The sequence below is a fragment of the Bos taurus genome, chromosome 1 (assembly GCF_002263795.3).
Source record: "Bos taurus isolate L1 Dominette 01449 registration number 42190680 breed Hereford chromosome 1, ARS-UCD2.0, whole genome shotgun sequence".
NCBI classification, from domain to species: Eukaryota; Metazoa; Chordata; class Mammalia; order Artiodactyla; family Bovidae; genus Bos; species Bos taurus.
In genome coordinates, this window is record NC_037328.1 from 72768319 (window position 1) to 72790205 (window position 21887).

A 21887-nucleotide genomic window follows, 5' to 3' on the forward strand; every position below is an offset into this window, starting at 1 on the left:
GTGGTATATGTATGTGTGGGGGTGGTTATCAAAGACGTGGCTCCTTCTCACTGTCCATCACAGACAAGAGGAACAGTGTCTCTTTTCTCCACCAAAGTCCTCATACAAGGTTAAAAAAAATCCATTATCCCCCAATAGCATGTCATCCGTGTGCTTACTATTTTTGCCTAGAGTTAAGAAGCTTTCTACCTTAAAGAGAGCAGTTTGTATATTTAAAAAAAAAAAAAAAAAAACCTTTGAATAATTTTTTTTAAATACACTGAATTTGGATTTAAAAAAATTTTTTTGCAATATGCCCTAACATTTGTTAGCTGAAAAAAACTTAGTGTTGGAAGCTTGAAAAATATATTAGACTGCCTGCTTTGCTGGGCATTCTTCCACAGCTCTTATAAACTAGGAAATAAAACTGCAAATTGAAGTCAAGTCACTGTTCCTCCCATATGCTTCTTGAGCAAACTGGGAACATGGATGAGCACTGGGGAAATGCCTCTTCCTGTTATCTTCCCAGAAGCCATTTTCTACTGAAAGAAAGAGTGAGCATCATGCAGCATAAATTCCATAATGTGATAGCAAACTTCCTTCCCTTTAACCGTATGTCGGAAGCACTCACATTCCAGCATTCAAAAATGACCTGCAATGTTTCCTAAACAGCAGCAGATGTACCCAGGAAATGAGAACTGGCCAGGCCCCGTGTCCACAGAGAGCTTCTTTCCAGGACCGGGGGAGCGTGTCAGAGAGAGAGGCCAAGCAGAGTCCTGTGGGGAGATCATGGAGAATACGTGTGCCCAGGGTGGGGCAATGTGCCTGCCCGAGGTGAGCAGGCATGATTAGGCATACGTGTGCAACATACAGGTATACGTAATGATGTCAGTGCTTTTTACATATTTATGCATGTCTGCATGCATGCATTTATACAACAAAAGTTATTACCAAACATTTTAGGCAAACTTTGAGTCCCTCCTTTCAAGCCATTCCCAGTCTACTTCACAGCTGATAATAAACATTCTGGGGTCAAGGAGTGGTCTGAAGAGGCTGGGAGTCATCTGCATCAAGGCAGCGGGAGAAGAACATGAGTGATTGAGCCTAGAGGTGGGCCGGGGGGAGTAGGGAAGCTGCAGCATCTGCCCCCTGTCAGTACACTTTGTGGGGCTAGTACAGGGAGGGGCCAGGCTCTATGGAGGCGGGTGACACGCCAGATGGGTGCATTCCTCCTCCTAGGGTCCCTCCACTGGGCCCTCAGCTTCCTCAGGGACCCAGCCTCTATTCACTCTCCCCTCTCATTCAGGGAGTTGTGAACTGTCCCCCTGGCCTCCTTATCCCTGGGACAGAAGACCTCAGATCTTTTTGATTGTGCTTCCTCCGTTTCCTTTTAGCTCTTCCCTCTGCTTCCCAGGTGGCGCTAGTGGTAAAGAATCTGCCTGCCAATGCAGGGGATGCAAGAGATGCGGGTAAGATCCCTGGTAGGAAAGATCCCCAGGAGTAGGAACTAGCAACCCACTCCAGTATTCTTGCCTGGAAAATTCCATGGGCAGAGGAGCCTGGAGGGCTACAGTCATGGGGCTCAAAGGGTCAGACATGACTGAGCACATGGTCTTTCCTTTCCTTTCTGCTTCCTTTCAGAGACACGTTTCTTAACTGAATCGCCCACCTCTGGCGGTCTCCACTCCCTGCCTCCTCTCCCCCGAGTCTGGTCTGATCTGGCTCTGCACCTCGCTTTGCAAGTCTGCTCTGGCCCAGGTCAGCCCCTCCACACCCTCCAGCCCGCACACTGCCTGGCTCTCTGGAGCATCGGATGGCTGTTCCCGGGGCCTCCTTCCTAGTACTTGCCCTCTTTGGGCAGGTGAGACAATGCTCTCTCCTGAGATCTCCTCCCTGGAGGCCAGGCTGACTCTGGGCTCTCTGTCCTCTTGGCCCCCCGTGTACACCATACACCAGCGGCCAGGCCATCTGCCATGCATCCAGGCCGTCTCTGCTCCACCACCACACCTCCACAGCCATGTTCCCAAGCCTGGCTATGCACCACAAGGAGCACCAGGGACCTTTTAAAGTACACTGATGCTAGGGCCCATTCTGAAGGGTCCCCCACTCCCTGAAAGGCACCAACCTGCCCCTAGTCACCCAATCCTGACCCTTTTCTCCTGTCCCCATATATCCAATGGGTCACTAAGCCCTATGACTAGTTTTTAGCCTACCTTTTAATTACTTTTAAGTACTTCCAGAATTAGATCCTGCTTTTCATCTTTTCTGACTCTACCTACCTCTGCCCAGGCCCCTATCCTGTCACTGCTGTTCTATTTTAACAACCTTCGTCTGTCCTTCTCCTCAGCCTCACTGCCTTCCAGTCCTCCACACACAGCCAGCACTGGGATGCTTCTGAAACCCACATGTGATTAGGCCTTCCTCTGCTGAAAACCTCCAGTGACTCCTGATGCCCTCCTGGCAGCTCCTATGCCTCCTCTCGGACCCTGCTGCCAGTCTAGCCTCTCGGCCCCTGCCTCCTGCCTGCACCCACCCTGACCTGCCTTCCCTTCCCACACACTCCCTGCAGCGCCGCCTGCCTGGCCCAGGCTCCTCCTTCTGTCTAGATCACTGTCTTTCTATCTCCTACTCAGCCTTCAGATGCCCACAGGAACAACCTCCTTCCTGAAGCTTCTCTTGACATCTCCTGCCTCCCTATGCCCACCGCGCACTGTGGATTGTGTCCTGTCACTATCACCTCCCCAAGGCAGGGATGACATTGCTTATCTCTGAGCCTAGCAAAGGGAGATTCTGGCCTGAGTGCTCAGAAATGTTTACCAAACGAATGAATTAATGAATGAATGAATGCGTGAGTGAACGGTGAGCAGTCTGAATCAGGGGAGGTAGGTGTGGCCACTGTGGAGACAGGAGGATGGAGATCCTCACCACTATGCCGACGAGGAGGGAGACAGAAGGAAATGCTGAGTGCCTGTCTTGATCTCTGAGGTCATCCCACCTCCAGATACCCGAGGATTTGTTTTGCATGCCTTAGCCTAACAGGGATGTTACAAGAGCACAGATTTTTATTCATTTTCCTAGTCCATGAAATGGGAATAATAATACCCATTTAGCAGGAGTGCCATGAGGTAATGGATGATGACAAGGTAATGGATGTGAACATGCTTTGAAAATTATAAATGACTGTCCAAAACATGAAGGATGAGCATCCGGTGTCCTCGCTTGGCAGAAGCCTGTGTGCCAGTGGTTCCAAGAACGCCCAGCATGGAAAGGTTGCACACAACTGATGTCACGGTGGCCCTGTCTGCCTGGCAGCTTCCCGGGAGAGGGGCGAGGCTGTACTTGCAGTGTAGGCTTGCATGGTGAGCCATCCCGTGGCCAGAGAGGAGGATGTAGGATTTTAAGTCCAGCTTCTTAATAGACCCCAGGGCCCACATGGCTGTAATCTTGGTACTCTTTGCATGCGTGTGAGGAGTTCTCTCTCCACCTGTGGTTAGCAGCCTGCAGGGCCTTAAAAATAGCTCTGGGAAGATATTTTTAGTACATCATCCTGAGGCGTGGCTGGAGCCCATGGCCTCCTGTGACGCATGAAAATTGTTTTGGCTCTGTTTGCAAGTGATTCAGACAGCTGGTTTTGGACTTCGGGGTGTAAAAATAAAAACAAGGTTGGGGAAGCTAGGTTCCAGCCACAGGGATGCCCCACCCCCACAACATCTGAATAATTACTCATGAGAAAGTTTAATCTGAGCCTTGGTTCTCTGGAGATTACACAAATCACAGTTCTGCCTGGAGGGTTTCGGGCTGGCTGGTAGGACAAAGTGCGGAATAAGCCCATCATACAGATCAGACGCTGAGGTTGTGAGAAGCTGCTTTACTTACCCAAAGTCTCCCTATTAGTGACTAGCAGGACCACATTCGGATCCATGTCACATTGTGCACCTTCATATTTCGACCATCTTTCCAGATCCTTAAAGCTTACATCTCAATCCAAAGGCCCAAAAATACAAACTGTAAATCACTTAACAGAGACTAACCTTATTTTTACATTCCCCCTATTATATTCTTAGGGGCTTCCTTGGTGGTTCAAACAGTAAGGAGTCCACTTGCAATGCAGAAGACCTGGGTTTGATCCCTGGGTCAGAAAGATCCTTTGGAAAAGGGAATGGCAACCCACTCCAGTATTCTTGCCTGGAGAATTCCATGGATGGAGGAGCCTGGAGGGCTACAGTCAATGGGGTTGCAAAGAGTCAGACACAAATTAGCAACTAGGGCATACACTCCGAGGAAACCAGAATTGAAAGAGACATGTGTACCCCAATGTTCATCGCAGCACTGTTTATAATAGCCAGGACATGGAAGCAACCTAGATGTCCATCAAAAGACGAATGGATAAGAAAGCTGTGGTACATATACACAATGGAGTATTACTCAGCCATTAAAAAGAATGCATTTGAATCAGTTCTAATGAGGTGGATGAAACTGGAGCCTATTATACAGAGTGAAATAAGCCAGAAAGAAAAACACCAATACAGTATACTAACGCATATATATATGAAATTTAGAAAGATGGTAATGATAACCCTCTATGAGAGACAGCAATCGAGACACAGATGTATAGTATATACATAAAAGAGACATAGATGTATAGAGTTTTTTGGACTCTGTGGGAGAGGGCAAGGGTGGGATGATTTGGGAGAATGGCATTGAAACATGTATATTATCATATGTGAATCAAATTGCCAGTTCAGGTTTGATGCATGATACAGGATGCTCGGAGCTGGTGCACTGGGATGACCCAGAGGGATGGTATGGGGAGGGAGGTGGGAGGGGGGTTCAGGATGGGGAACCCATATACACGTGTGGCAGATTCATGTTGATGTATGGCAAAACCAATACAATATTGTAAAGTAATTAGCCTCCAATTAAAATAAATAAATTTTTTTAAAAAAAGGAAAAAAAATGAGCAACTAACACTTTCACTTTCTATTATATTTCTATTTAATGGTAGAAGAAAGGGAAATAGAGATGTAGAAGGAGCACCTCTAGCCTGTAATTTCTCAGGCAACTTCCCCAGCTCCTTCATCTTCCTACAAGAGCTCTTCATCACAAAAACTCTCAACTGTCACTGTGATTCTTACATGGTACCTAAACTGACTAGACAAAACGGTAGTCTTATTTTAGGGCCTTATCTTACCTAGATGCCACACATCTGAGCCACTCCAGTGACCAGAGGAACAGAGCAGAGATGGTCTTCTCTGCAAATTGCTACAATCCCCCAACACAAGCTGAAGACCCAGTTTCCTCAATCACTGTTTTCAGCGCACTGCAGGTAGCCTCTTCTACCCTGAGTTCACTTCCCTCACAAGGTCACTTTTTAGGGCCAAATGCCGTGTGAAAGCAATTCAATTTTTAAGTTACAAAAATCTTTATGAAACACATAAATATCATTTCATTCATTATTCTGATTAGCCAGCCAGTGGTCCCTAACCTTTTCAAACAAAGGTCTGTTTTTTTTAAGTTAAAAAAAAGAAAAGATTCCCTGAATCCTGACTATTAAGCATCTAATACGCTTGGCCTTGAGCAAGATGCTAGGAGTACAGCCACAAAACAGACTGGGATTCGCCTTTCCTGGAGCTGGCATTCCTGTAACTGGGAGTCTTGTATATTTCTTGTAGAAGCCACTGAGTGAGGAAAGCATGAAACATCTGGCATGAATTTAAAGCTACCTTTTAAAGGGACTTTAGTTTTGCTAGTCATGATGGCAGCTCTGTTGTACATTTGAAAAACTATGTATGCTTGCAAGACCTAGTACTTACTTAGTCACAGACAATGCTTAATTCATAAATGGATTGTGGACCCCTTACAATAATTTTGAGCCTTCCACCCACGGCCCTCCACTCCAGCACAGGATTCTGTGACTCCAAGGTCCTGAGCTCTGAGGGTTCCACCAGCTTTCTTTATGCCCATTCATGGAATTTCACACCTCTTTCAGTGCTTCTCAAGCCCTGATTGTGAGCCAAACATTCACTCCCAATCTCTGGTATTCAGCAAATAGTCCAGCTCTGCAGGGGAAAGAGTCTTCAGAGAGAAGCCTCAGAATGCCAGTTAGGAGGTAATAAAGGCCAGGGCACTTCAGTCTCAGAGAGATGCCAGCAAGAAGTGATGACAATTGGGCTTCAAGGACTAAGTCCTGTTGTGGCCAAAGCAGCCCTTGTTTCTAAGTTTGTCCTTAATGCTATTCATGGATTTTTAGGAGGGTCCTTCTGGACATGATGGACTTCTGACATCCTTGATGGGCAGCACAGAGATAAGTCAGAGTAATTCTTAAAGGAAACAGGTAGGAAGCAGCACTGTGGGCCATGAAAGGCTGACAAGGATCTCTGAGATTTGGATTCCAGGAGATTCCTTATATGGAGGAAAGCTGAAGTTCTGTGCTGAGAGAAGTGACTTGCCTGAGTTTATAAGGTATTCAAGACCCATGACTTCCTGCCTAGAATTTTTCTTACTGTGTCACCTTCTTTATCAAGATCATTCCTGACACCAAGAAGTAGGATTTATCTATCCCAGAGAATCTATTTATGAATAAATTAATTGAACAAACACTCACTGAGTTCTTTCTATATGCTGGGAACTACTGGGCTGGCCATGGAGGATACAGTAATGAATAGCAGACAGTCCAGGCCTCAGGTTCTTACACTCTGGTAAGAGCAGCAGACAACTAAGCAGGCAGTTGTCGTGTCTATAGTAAACCTCTGGGAACAGTAGCACGGCCTTCTAGTCTAGTTGCTGGGAAAGAGGTAGTGGTGTTGGAAGGAATTGAGTGTTCTGCTCTGGTACCTTTAGGTGGTATCTGAACAGGGTCTTCAAGATTAACTAGGAAATAAAAGGGGAGGGTTGGGAGCTCCAAGCAGTAGTGCAGCATGTTGAAAGACCAGAAGCAAGCACAAGCGTAGGATCTGAGTAGTTGGAGCATTAATACAAGGGAACAAGTGTTAAGGAATAAGGATGTAACTAGATGTCAACAGGTGTCAAAATGGGAGGATTCTATGGACCAGGTTAAAGTGGCTTGGATTTAATCTGGAGGTCTGCTGCTGCTGCTTCAGTCATGTCCAACTTTGCGACCCCAGAGACAGCAGCCCACCAGGGTCCCCCATCCCTGGGATTCTCCAGGCAAGAACACTGGAGTGGGTTGCCAATTCCTTCTCCAATGCATGAAAGTGAAAAGTGAAAGTGAAGCTGCTCAGTCGTGTCCAACTCTTAGCGACCCCATGGACTGTAGCCCATCAGACTCCTCCATCCACGGGATTTTCCAGGCAAGAGTACTGGAGTAGGGTGCCATTGCCTTCTCCGATTTAGAGGTCTAGGGAAGTCATAAAGGGAAAACGGTGACTCACTCTGATCTGTGGTTTAAAAATGGTTCTGTGTGCTGTATGGAGAATGAATCAAAGGAGAACCAGAGGGGAGTCAAGAAGGCTGGTTGGGAAGCCATACAGTATCTGGGCAGCAGGTGATGGTGGTAGAGGGTGGAGAGAAGTAGATGTAACTAAGAAATATTTAGAAGGAAGAGTCAAAACGCTGTGATGAGTTATTTAAAATCTGTGTTCACAAGAGAAGCCCCATAATTCCTTGCCAGTGACATTTAAAAGACAGGTTTATAGTTTCTCTTAGAAGTCTAACACAGAAAAACAGGCAAGCCATCTCATGGTGAGTTCTGGCCACAGATCTGGTCTCACTTCCTTCAGGCCTTGGAGCCTGGGAGCCCTGCTGCTGTGTGCTGTGCTTATCACTTTGTGGTATGTCTGACTCTTTGCAACCCCATGGACTGTAGCCCACCAGGATCCTCTGTCCATGGAGATTCTCCAGGCAAGAATACTGGCATGGATTGCCATCCCCTCCTCCACGGGATCTTCCCAACCCAGGGATCGAACCCAGGTCTCCTGCACTGCAGACAGATTCTTTACCATCTGAGCCACCGGGAAAGCCTGGGGCCTCTGCATGCCTGAAAATCTACATGATTTATTTCAGTTCAGGTTTTGATTAGGTTAACCTCAGCTCTGTCAAGTTCTAATTTCAATTCAGGTTTCAGTTTCATGATTAATCCCCAACTCCTGGAGCCTACTCAAACTCATGTCCATTGAGTCAGTAATGCTATCCAGCCCTCTCATCCTCTGTCGTCCCCTTTTCCTCCCGCCTTCAATTTTTCCCAGCATCAGGGTCTTTTCAAATGAGTCAGTTCTTTGCATCAGGTGGTCAAAGTATTGGAGTTTCAGCTTCAGCATCAGTCCTCCCAATGAATATTCACAACTTATTTTCTTTAGGATGGACTGGTTGGATCTCCTTGCTGTCCAAAGGACTCTCAAGAGTCTTCTCCAACACCACAGTTCAAAAGCATCAATTCTTTGGCACTCAGCTTTTTTATAGTCCAACTCTCACATGCATACACGACTACTGGAAAAACCATAACTTTGACTACACGGACCTTTGTTGGCAAAGTAATATCTCTGCTTTTTATTATGCTATCTAGGTTGGTCATAACTTTCCTTCCAAGGAGTAAGCGTCTTTTAATTTCATGGCTGCAATCACCATCTTCAGTGATTTTGGAGCCCAAAAAAATAAAGTCTGTCACTGTTTCCATTGTTTTCCTGTCTATTTGCATGAAGCATTGTTTCCGCATCTATTTGCCATAATTAATTTCACTCCCAGACTAATCGTCAGGAAGTTTTCTATGGAGATAACAAGTAATGAGATTGCAACGAAATGGGGAGAACTCTCAGATATACATAGAGAGAATCGTTGTTTGGTCACTAAGTCATGTCCAACTCTTTTGTGACTCTATGGACTGTATATACATTATATATATATATATATATAACTAACATATTTATGCATATAAATTTTCCCTTAGGAATTAATATATAAGACCCCTTTCAAGGGAAAACCCTAAGAATGAGTTTTAACAATTGTCTGTTTCCCATCCCGAAAAACTTCTGTAGTGGCCAAAGGACAAGCCTTAGGCTAAACCCACATTTCAACCCTTCATCAGAAGTGGGGTGGAGATGAAGGAGAAGGGACCTGGCAGGCAGTTCCAGTTGAGTCAGAAAAAACAAATAATGTAACAAGATAGCTATAAATCAGGGCAGGGTGTTTTGAGAGAGGTGAACATATTGTAAACAGATGATAAGAACTTGACAGAGCTGAGGTTAAGGATCCCTAAGGGCACCCACCTGATAGGCTATTTAAGAAAGAAAGGGCTGTTCTTAGAAACAGGAAATTCCCGGGCAGCACCGCACTCTGAGGGTGGAGACGGGAGGACACCATGCTCCTGACGTCTATACTCCCACCATATTGCCTGTCTGGCACACTGCTGCTGCTGCTGCGTCGCTTTAGTCGTGTCCGACTCTGTGTGACCCCATAGACGGCAGCCCACCAGGCTTCCCGTCCCCGGGATTCTCCAGGCAAGAACACTGGAGTGGGTTGCCATTTCCTTCTCCAATGCATGAAAGTGAAAAGTGAAAGTGAAGTCGCTCAGTCGTGTCCAACTCTAGCGACCCCATGGACTACAGCCTACCAGGCTCCTCCGTCCATGGGATTTTCTAGGCAAAAGTACTGGAGTGGGGTGCCACACTAAATGTGAATGAATAAATAAACAATAATAATCTAATAGAGAAAATACTCCATATGTACAGGTTTGATAAGGTCAAGTACTGACTTTGACCTAATGACACTTGTGGAAAAAGGGTCCTTGGAGGGGGAGGTCTGAACTCTCTTGACAAGGCAGGACAGTCCCTCGGTGCTGAAGGGATTCATCTTTGAGCAAATGAGATGTCTTCTAAGCTTCTGGAGGTCCAGGCTTCTGAACAAGCAACCCAAGAGGAGCTGAAGGAATCCTAAACTTCCTGAATTTCTGGGTCGTAAAAGGAAGACTTCCTGAAATGGACCCCTTTGGGCATCCAGTGCTCCTAGCAGGACACCAAGGAAAGTGCAGTGCATGCCCCTCACTGGGGGAGACACAGTGTCTCATGGTGGTTGTGAGTGAGTGAGACAGAGGAAGCAAGTGTGTGTGTGTGTGTGCGCACGTGTGCATGCGCGCGCATGGTTGAAACTGTGATTTATGAATGTATCAAAGGAAGAATTCTATGTTTGTTTGAGTTTTGACTTAAATTTCTTCTCTTGGGATCATCTGTAGGAAAAGCTAGCCGTCATTTACTGGTGTTCAGCAGTACCATTTCCTACCAACAAAAGAGATCCATCTGATTAGTCCTAGGTTTGAGGAGCAGATCTTTGTGCCTATTGGAAGTGTGGGAAGATATTAAAATGTATCCCAATGTGAGGTTTCTTGCAGAGGTTGTCTTGCTTCTTTCTGGCATCTCAACTGAGTTGTAAGTAGAAAGGGGTGTAAGATGATGTTTATTAAATAAATGAGATGTTACTGTGATGGGAAATAGTGCAGACACATAGAAAATACTCAACAAATGAGTACAAATGGAGGGAATTAAATTAGGGAAGGAGGGAGGGGAAGCAAATATATTATTTAAAAGGCATACCACCTTGCTTAGGAGGATACAATGGAAAGGATTCAAGGACGCCTCGTTCATTCATGCATCCATTCATCCTCTCTTAAAAAGCTTCATTTACTGGACTTAGTGTCTGCCATGTGTCAGATCCTGGGCTGGGATATGGTTGGACAGTAGTGGATAAAGCATGTATGGGCCTTGCTCTCTTGGATCCTATAGTCTAGTGGAGAGGAGAGGCAATAGACAAAGAAAACGCAAGTGCCCTGAAGGAGAAGGACTGTAGACACGAGAGAATAACAGGGAAGGCCCACTTTGGACTGGACATCCTCTTGGAGAAGGTGCTATTTAAGCTGATACCTAAAAGATAAGCAGGATTCAGTCACGTGAAACCCTTGGGGAAGGGCATTCTGGGCAGAAGGAAGAGCTCTGCAATGACCTAAGGCCAGGAAGGATTTGGCATGGAAGGAATTGAAAGAAGAGGACAGTGTGCCTAAGGCTGGAGGGAGCAGAGACAAGAGATGAAGAGAGAGAGAGGGGAGGGCCCAGATTCCACAGGGCCTGGGAGAGCCCAGGATGGAGCTTAGATTACATTTGGAGGGCAATGGAAGTTAGGGTAGAGGCATCATGGAGTTTAGGTTTTTAAAACATTCTGGCTGCTCTGTGAGAAATAGATTGGAAGAGGCAGGAGTAGAGGGAGTAAGAACAGAGTGACTACTGCAGTGGTCCAGAAAGAAGGAGATGGAGGGAGTGGAACAGGATGCAAGGAGACTATACAGATATTTTGTTGGTTTTCTAACTTTTATTTTTAAATTAAATTTAATTTATTAAACTATAGTTGGTTTAAAATATTGTATTAATTTCAGGTATACGGCTTCATATTATTTTCCATTGTAGGTTGTCACGAGATATTGAATACAGCTCCCTGTGCAATATAGTAAATCCTTTTGGTTTGTTCTATATATAGCAGTGTGTATCTATTAATCCCACAATCCAAATTTATCCCTCCCCATCCTCATTCCCCTTTGGTAACCATAAGTTTTTCTCCTATGTCTGTGAGTCTGTTTCTGATTTGGAAATAAGTTGCTTTGTATTATTTTTAAAAAGTACTTTTGTATATATTGTATTATTTAACTAGAAGTGACATTATATGTTTGTGTTTCTCTGCCTGACTTACTTTTCTTAGTAGGATAATCTCTAGGTCCATCCGTGTTGCTGCAAATGACATTATTTCATTCTTTTTATGGCTGAGCAATATTCCATTGTGTATATATGACACATCTTCGTTATCCATTGATCTGTCAATGGACATTTAGGTTACTTCCTTGTCTTGGCTATTGTGAATAGCACTGCTATAAACATTGGAGTAGATGCATCTTTTCAAATTAGAGTTTTAATTGTTTTGCTCTATTCTATGATAGCTCTATTTTTAGGCTTTTGAAAAATCTCCATACTGTTTTCCATACTGGTTGCCATAATTTACATTCCCACTGATCATATAGGAGGGTTCTTTTTTCTCCATACCCTCTCCAGCATTTATTATTTATAGGCTTTTTAATGACAGCTATTCTGACTGGTGTCAGGTAACACCTTATTGTAGTTTAAACAGGTATTTTGAAGATAGAATGGACAGGAATGTGGTTGGTTAGACAGGAGCATTAGAAAGAGGGAAAGATCAAAAATGATTCCTGTTCTTCTTTGGGGCAACAGTTTCTTTATTTGTTTAAATCAGGAAGAAAAGTGACATGACAAAAAACTGGGGTACAATGAGGAATAGGATGATTTCAAGAAGTATTAACTGAGTATGCTTACCCTGTACCAACCACTGCAGCAGATAAGAAAAAGTCTCCCAAGGCTTGAGTTTTTCCTATCCATTCCAGGTTGCTGTGATTACTGCACTGCCCTTCTGGTTACTGGACTGATAAAGTAAATGAAGCTAAGCAAATGCTCATACCTCAGGAAAATAAATCATGTCCTAAACAGATATTGTTAAATTAAAAATATGATGGGTTGTTTTTTAAACTAGGATTTTCCTGCCTATCAGAAATCTTGGGGAAATGATTGCCACATGATGCATTTTAGATGCTCAAGTAATGGAAGAAAATACAATTAGCCAGGTGAAGAACATTAATTTCCACAATGGGAGTCTCAGGCAAACTCTGCAGAAAATATAACAGGGGAAGAAAGTAGAACAAAGATCTCAAAGACAGAAAGCATTCCCAAGAATTGAGTATGTAAAAGGAAGAGGCCCATCAGCAGGAGGACCTGGGCTAAGGAAAACCTCATCAGCTTAATCCAGAAAGAAAAGAGAGATCAGGTGACAGACCGTTATCACAGGGTAACAGAAAAGAGAACGAAGGGACAGCAGGCACGCTGACAGAAGGAGTCCAGGGTGACCACGAGTTCACAAGTCATCTTGCTGTCTTGCTCTGCCCCAAGGGAGGGAGCCCCTTAGTCACTATGGTCCCTAAAGAAGCTGGAGAACCCCTGTGCTGCCTGTACGGCCCACCCCACCCTCATCCTTTCTCTCCTTCCGCCCCACAGAGCCAGCCCCCAGCCAGAGGGTGTGACTACAGGCAAACTACTCTTCCTCTCAGGACTTCAGTGTCTGCAACTGTGAGATGGACTATCCAGGGCCCCTTCCAGCTCTTGCATATGCTGATCCTGAGAATGGGGGAAAAGATTATGCAGAGGCCTGTGTCACCATATGTGCCAGGCGCTCTCCTAACTGCTTTTAATACACATTTAAATTCATTTATTTTTCATGACAGTGCTATGAGGTAAGGACTTGCTATGGTGTGACAGTTTGAGTTCTCCACCCCACACCTAGAATTCATATGCTGAAATCCTAACCTCCAAGGTAATGGTATTAGGAGCTGGGGCATTTGGGAGGTGATTAGGCCAGGAGGGTGGAGCCCTCATGATTGGGATTAGTGCCTTTATAAGACAGAGAGCTCTCTGGCCCCTCTACCATCTGAAGACACAGCAAGAAGACAGCTATCTATGTATCAGGAAGTGGGTTTTCACCAGACACTGACTCTGCCAGCACTGTGATCTTGGATTTCCCAGCCTCTAGAAACTGTGAGAAATAAACTTCTGCTGTTTACAAGCTACCAAGTTTATGGAATTTGGTTATAATGGCCCAAGCTAAGACGGTACAGTTATCACCCCATTATGAGGAAGAGAAAAGGAGGCATAGACAAGTAAGCAGGCAGGATTCCAACCCAGGCAGTCTGGCTTCTGAGCTCAGGTCATACATACGGGCTCTCCATGTGACACAGCAGCACAGTGCTGCCTGGAGAAGTAAGGCTTCTGGCCTAGAAGCCGCCAGAAGACCTCTTCACAAGTGCTTGAGAACCACACTTGAATGCCAGCACCTCCGTGTTTCTCCTTACAGTGGAAAACATGCAGGATAGTGCATGTGGTGCTGCTGGAACAGCTGTGGGGCATCACATTGTGAGATGGTGTGAGCCTACAGACAAGCAGTTGTAGGGTCTTGCACCCAGTCACACTGGAAATGTCACACCCATCGCACCGAAACTGTCAAAGTGAGCTGATCCAGCATGAAGCAGTGTCCACTCCCCATCCGCTACAAGGCCTGCTTTCAGCCACAGGAATTCCTAGAACTTTAGTTACAGCAACGCCTCTCTGGAGGGTCCCTACTACCCTGATGGATAAAAGAATGGTCCTGTTTGACATGTCATTGGCCCCCAGTCCTAGGGCATCTCCCAGTGTATCAATATGCTTTGCTGTGTTTGTGAGGAAACCATGCCAGACTGGCCAAGGAAGCTGAGAAAAGTATGGTGTGTGTGTTGCTAAGATACAATGCATCTCTTTTGGGATTGACCAGACTGCACTTCCATGAGGACCACAATCTGAGGAACACTGCTCAGGGGAAGGAGCACAGGCTCTTGGATAGAGCCCAGGACTGTGACCTTGGAGCCTTGAGTTCAATCTTGCTCTCTACTTACTAATGTAATCTAGACAAGTCAGGCATCTACTCTGGGACTCATCTATAAAATGGAGGGAAAACTCCAGCGCTCACCTGTGTCACAGGGTTGTCATGGGAATCAGTTGAAATAATGTACAACAAAGAGTGTATTTGTCTACAGAAGAAGGTGGATGTCTGTGAGAGGTCACAGCCCAGCCACACGGGATCTTTACCAAACCCAGGTCATTTGCTGGTTCTAGAATAATAACTGAAAATTCTTGGACCCCTCCCAGCTGCTAAAGCTACCCACAAGGTCACCTGAATAATAGACTATGACTTACAGTCTTTCTGCCAGCCTCACTCAAAACATTATCAATAGACCAAAGATCCATTGAGTAACTGGCTTCCTTTTGGGGGAGGCTGTCCCACTAAGGGACACTAAGAGATGTGGAAAGGGATATGGAGCCACTTTTATTAGATTGCCTAATGGACTCACATGTAGGAATAGCTCTGCTGGAACCCTGAGTAATCTTTCCTCTACTTCCAACTCAACTTATCTAGTTGACTTCTAACTTCACTTCTACCCCTAAAAGTCTCTGAATCTATGAAGCTGATTCACTCCACTACTGTTGCCAATTCAATTTACCTCTGTAAATGCCGTTTCCCGTCTGCAAAAACCAAATTGCTTTTCCTTCCTGCCAGCTGCAGGGTGCTGCTGTGCAGTTTAATTAGACAGTCACTCTAAACCCAATGATCTCCTTGGAGGACGCCTGCCTCACTCAATCACTCAGTTGTAATGAGATCATTGTTGGAACTAGCAGTTTACACAGCCTTGGAATTCAAGCAAAGCACACCAGACTTGACACCAAAACTTCTTAAGGCTCAGGTGCCCTGGGGGCACTTGATGTCTAGCCGAGGTCAACTTTCCCACCAGCAACCTCCCCTGAATGCATCACTCACAGCTAGGCTTGCCAGCATCTCATGAAGTTCTCCCCCACAGAGAGTTCTCGTGGGCTCTCTGCTGCTCTTCCTTAAAAGTCAAGTCTTTATGGACAAAGCCTGGAGAAGACAAGAAGGAAGATTGCAATTCATGCCACTCCTGGTCTAGCCAGTCTTTAGCCTATAGGAAAGGGGAATCGTTGAGAGTTGATGAGTTAGTATTGCAATTCTCAAAGTGTGTTCTAGAAGTCTCTGGTGTTTCCACTACCCTTTGAGGGATTCCATGAGGTCAAAACTATTTTAATCGTGGTACAAAGGAGTTATTTGGCTTTCTTTCCCGTGCTGATATTTGCAGAAATGGCACAAAAGCAACAGTGAGTAAAACTACTCCCTTAGCACAATCATGATAGAAACACTATACCATGTGGAGAATCATTGTATCCTTCATATCTTACACTCATGGTAAAATAAATAAATAAATGTTTTAAAAGCCAGTTTCACTTATGATGGTGCTTGATGAAACAGTAAAATTACTAACTTTATTAAATCTCAACCCCTGAGTAACACGCTGTTTTAATATTCTGTGTGATGAACTGTTAAGTGCATATATAAACACTTCTACCGTACACGGAAGTACAATGCTTATCTCCAGGAAAATCACTTAGTGACTGAATAGCGAGCTGTACTAATTACTTCTTCAGAAAACATGTTTTAACTTGAAAGAAACAGCTGACAGACAAACTAGGGTTATTCAGACTTGAGTTTTGGTAGATATTTTCTCAAAAATGAATCTGGTGAGTCTGTTACTGCAAAGAAAATAACCAACAGTATTTGTTGCCCATGACAAAATCTGAGCTTTAAAGTGAGAATTCGAATTTTGAAAACACTGTGTCTATCTGCAAGTATGACAACTTCCCAATACATCATGACTTTTCCAACGATATTCTAATAGTGATATTAATGAATATGATTTTTAAACAGTGGGTAATGAAATGTGTCAATATTTAGAAAATGTATGTAACTCAGTGAGCCAATATGTGTCAAATGACCAATGCCTAGTGTTAGAAAAAGACACATCCAAAAAACAAAGGAATGGGATTTAATGTAAGAGTGCAAAATGTTCATGATAATAGTTTCAGATTTCACATTGCAAGGACATTTAAGAAACTACCACTTCCTGAGTTTAAAAATAGAATACCCATCATCATCTAAGAAGACCATGAAAATACTCCTCCCTTTTCTACTACTTACATGCATAAGGCCAGATCTTCCTCATTTACTTCGTAGCACAGCATGGCGCGAAACAACATAGCATCTCAGACTCTGCTGCTGCTGCTAAGTCGCGTCAGTCGTGTCCGACCCTGTGCGACCCCACAGACGGCAGCCCATCAGGCTCCCCCGTCCCTGGGATTCTCCAGGCAAGAACACTGGAGTGGGTTGCCATTTCCTTCTCCAATGCATGAAAGTGAAAAGTGAAAGTGAAGTCGCTCAGTCGTGTCTAACTCCCAGCGACCTCATGGACTGCAGCCTACCAGGCTCCTCCGCCCATGGGATTTTCCAGACAAGAGTACTGGAGTGGGGTGCCATTGCCTTCTCCATCACAGACTCTAGCTTAAACTATTAAGCCAAATATTAAAGCAACTTGCAAAATTATAACAATGTCATTATTCTCAGTACATTTTGTTATTGTTTGAAGAAATATTATTACTCTGTTGTTGTTCAGTCACTCAGTCATGTCCAACTCTTTTCAACTCATGGACTGCAGAATATCAGGCTTCCCTGTCCTTCACTATCTCCCGGAGCTTGCTCAAATTCATGTCCATTGAGTCCGAGATGCCATCCAATCATCTTGTCCTCTGTTGTCCCCTTCTTGTCTTGCCTTCAATCTTTGCGTGCATCAGGCTCTTTTCTAATATAATGATTACTTTGTATTTTTAAATGTTATTTGACATGTTTATTATTGCTATTTTAAAATAAGTTGTTGTTTAGTTGCTAAGTCATGTCTCTTTTGCAACCTCATGGACTGTAGCCTGTCGGGCTCCTCTGTCCATGGGATTTCCCAGGCAAGAATTCTGGAATGGGTTGCCATTTTCTTTTCCAGGGGATCTTCCCAACCCAGGGATCAAACCAGTATCTCCGGCTTTGGCAGGCAGATTCTTTACCACTGAGCCACCAGAGAATTATTAAACAAATATTTTTAAACTCCATTTTAATTTCCAACATAGTAAATACTGATAGCTATAACTCACATAAACAAAATATCTTTGGGGTCTTTAGTAATTTTTAACAATGTAAAAGAGTCCTGAGACTCAATAGTTTGAGAACCCATAGGTTATGATATTCTGTAGTTTAGGATTGTGGACCTGCAACAACGGGGAAGACTGTGGTCAAAAATTCAATGGAAGCCTTCTCCGTACTGGCAAGAGCTGATGAGGGCCAGAGCTAAGGCACTGGCGCTGGCCAGAGGGTGATGCATATTCCTTCTGAACGTCAAGGTCACTGTATCTTATTTTGGTTTGGTGGCAGTGCTGAAGTCTATGAGACCATAGCCCTGAGAAGACCTGGCCCCCTCTGAAGGGAGTGGTTATTTCCAACACCAGTCATCTGAGAGAGAGATGAGTGCCCTGACAAGAAGCAGAAATGGAGCACATACCTAGGAGGAGAACCTTGCTCTGGCTGCCTGACTAGAGACTTGAAGAGTCAAGGGAAATGGGTACATTCTCTGTTTGGCGAGGGTTGAGATAATCCCCACCATAGGGACACAGAAGAGGAGCCAGGATGAGGCAGGATCTACAGGCTTCCGAGAGAAATTCCATCTTGAATACCAGGGTACCTTGTGTTATATTATGCCCTGTGTTTACTTCCTTCTTGATATTGCTGAGTCTTAGGTGAAACCAATCTTGTCAAAGAGTCCAGTTTTGTCTCTGCTGGAGCAAAGTCAAGGAAGAAGCATGTGTTCATGTAGGGAGAATAACAAGCCCTTACCCAGGTCACTGTGGTTGGAACAATGGTTAGAAATTCTCAAGGGGAATCTTGTAAATCAGAGAAATGGCTTCTCTATCCAGTTAGACTTTGTTTACAAAGCACAGGATATTCCGTATAGAAGGTGATAGACCTGAGATATATTTTGGAAGAAAGAAAGAAAGGAACAAGTTGAAGGCAGCTGCTGAGTGACTCCCATAATTCTTCCACTTCTTCCAGTTTGAAATGCCTGTTAGACATACCAGATGCAAACACCCCAGAAGGCAGAAAGCTGCAAAGTGTCAACTTGAGAATCATCCACCTATATAGTCAGTGGTTCTCAGACTTTGAAGTGATTCAGAGTCACCTATAGTGAAAGTGAAAGTGTTAGTTGCTCAGTCATGTCCGACTCTTTGTTGGCTCATGGACTGTAGCCCACCAGGTTTCTCTGTCCATGGGATTCTCCAGGCAAGAATACTGGAGTGGGTAGCCATTCCTTCCTCCATGGGATCTTCCCAAACCAGGGATTGAACCCAGGTCTCCTGCATTACAGGCAGATTCTTTACCATCTGAGCCACCAGGGAAGCCCCAGAGTCACTTATGGAGGATTTCAAAAAGGAAAATGCTGGCCTCAGTTCAGTTCAGCTCAGTCGCTCAGTCGTGTCCAACTCTTTGCAACCCCATGGACTGCACCACGCCAGGCCTCCCTGTCCATCACCAACTCCCAGAGTTTATTCAAACTCACGTCCATTGAGTCGGTGATGCCATCCAACCATCTTATCCTCTGTCATCCCCTTCTCCTCCCGCCTTCAATCTTTCCCAGCATCAGGGTCTTTTCAAATGAGTCAGCTTTTCGCATCAGGTGGCCAAAGTACTGGAGTTTCAGCTTCAACATCAGTCCTTCCAATGAACATTCAGGACTGATTTCCTTTAGGATGGACTGGTTGGATTTCCTTGCAGATACCTGGCCTAGATGAACTCAATCAGAATCTCTAGGGGTGATTCTGACGCCCACCATGGGAAGCTCATGAAAGTGAGGAGATATCGAGATCTCCAAGAAAGAAGAGAAAGAGTGCCTTTACAATGTACCCCAAACCCAAAAGAATCTTGGTACTGAGCACCAGAAGTCTGCACTTTCTGTCAGTAAAAAATGTGCTTAATCATGCACGCATGCATTGGAGAAGGAAATGGCAACCCACTCCAGTATTCTTGCCTGGAAAATCCCAGGGACGGAGGAGCCTGATGGGCTACTGTCTATGGGGTCACACAGAGTTGGATATGACTGAAGCGACTTAGCTGCAGCAGCAAACTCTAATGAGCTTTTGACTCTTGGTCCACTCCAGCACGTGGAATACATGAATCACTCATCCTTAGGCAGTACAAGAGTCCTCTACTAATGTTTGAGCCTTAAATGTAGCTACTTAAGTTTCCCATATATCAGGTAAAATTAGGGATCCTGGAAGATACACACAGGCCTGGCCCATGTGAACAGGAGAAAAGCTGGAGGGCAGCAGGGCCAACCCTCAGCCCTCCCTAGATGCAGCTATGGGAAGTGGACACTTTTTCCTACAAGCAATCCATTTTTCCTGCAGCCCTGGGCTGAATGAAATTAACATCCCTGAAACATGTCCAAGGAACAGACTGTTCTCTGGGAGGCTACAGTTGTTACTTGTAGCAAAAGAGGAGAAAAGGTGAGTAAAACCATTTATATTTTTAAAACAACCTTCTCTTGGTAACATACAAGGAGCTAGATATCCAGAGCAAGGTTTCAAACCTCTTCTTTTAAATGTCACTATTTCATTTCTGCCCCTCCCCCAGTTTTTTGTTTTGTTTTGTTTTGTTTCTTAGTCGCTCAGTTGTGTCCCACTCTTTGCTACCCCATGGACTATAGCCCACCAGGCTCCTTTTGTCCTTGGGGATTCTCAAGGCAAGAATGCTGGAGTGGGTTGCCATGCCCTCCGCCAGGGGATCTTCCCGACCCAGGAATCGAACCCAGGTCTCCCACGTTGCAGGAGGATTCTTTACTGTCTGAGCCACTAGGGAAGCCCATGAATACTGGAGTGGGAAGCCTATCCCTTCTCCAGTAGATCTTCCCAACCCAGGAATCAAACCAAGGTCTCCTGCATTGCAGGTGGATTCTTTACCAACTGAGCTTTCCTTACTGAACATGTGTTTTGAACAATATTGCCTGCTTGAGTGCCTTAATTAGTAATTCATTTGCCCATATACTAATTAATGTAATGTAAACATGTAAATTTCTTGTCAGCCTGGTCTAACACAATAAATGTTTACTGCAATGCATTCAACCCAATGTCACCATACTAAGTAGATTTATTTCCACCAGAAGCAAAGAAAATGGATATTTTCATTAATTCCACAGCCTTATTACAATTAAGAGTTTTTGGAAAGAGTTAAGGGATATTTGTAATATCATGGAGCACTGGGGTTCCAGGTTACCCATAGCAGGAAGGACTTATATATATTTTGGGTCCCCCAAATTGAGCATTGTTAAGACATGGACTCTTTTCCATGAGGACTTGCAGAAATGCTTGACAGGACTTCTCAACTGTACCTGAGAGAGAGGGGGGAACACCTTAGTGCCCATAGTAGAGATGCTTCAGTTGAATTTCTGGGCCAGAGATAAGATGGCAATGATCCAAGGATATATTCTGGACCCTGTGTAGTTATATTTGGCTATAGCTAAGTCAAATTAACCTGTCAGCTGAGTGATCCACAAATATGGTCCATGCACCACATGCATCAGAATCACTTGGGGGAAATTGTTAAAGTGCTTACTTCTAGGCATCACCCCAGACTTGAAGCAGACTCTCAGAGAAGGGCTCTACAACTTGCATTTTAAACAAGTTCCCAGGTGATTCTGTTGCATCTTCCACTTAAGAGCCACTGGCAAGTACTATGCACTACAAGGCATCCAGGAGCAGGTTGGTTTGGAAGTAAAGATGGTCACATCTCAGCAAACAGCTGAGTCAGCCCCAAAGCCCCTCTCTTGTATGATGCCCTGCCGTAGTGTTCACCGCATGCTCTTAGCCAGAATATTATTCTGCCCTCATAAGCTCAGGGAGGCAGCAGAGGTTGATAGTGCCAGGAAGGGTCTCAGACCTTTCATTACCTGACCTTCCTCCCTTTTAGGAATTCCTCCCCACAACTCGCCCTCCTCCCCTACACTCCAACCAAATGGACTGCGTGAAAAGGTTTTACCCTGTATCTTCCCCACTCTTACCAGGGAATACCTTCCCACCCTCACCAATGGCATCAAACAGCCACCACCCACATATTGGAGGGGCTCTGATAGGGGCTCCAGAGAATGCAAACCTTATTCAGAGATAGTGAGACAGATGGGGCTACTGCAAAATTGTGCTCTCTGGACAGGGTGCGTTGCCGAGACACTACTCAAGCGAGCATTCAAAATCCCAAACTCTGTCCTCTTCCCTGGTTCTGGAGGGAGAGGCACACCCTTTCCCAACACCAGACCCTGAGCTCTGGCTGCAGGTGAGTCCATGAGCCCAGGTCACCTGCCTTCCCCCTCCTGCCAGCCTCTGTGGGAGCTT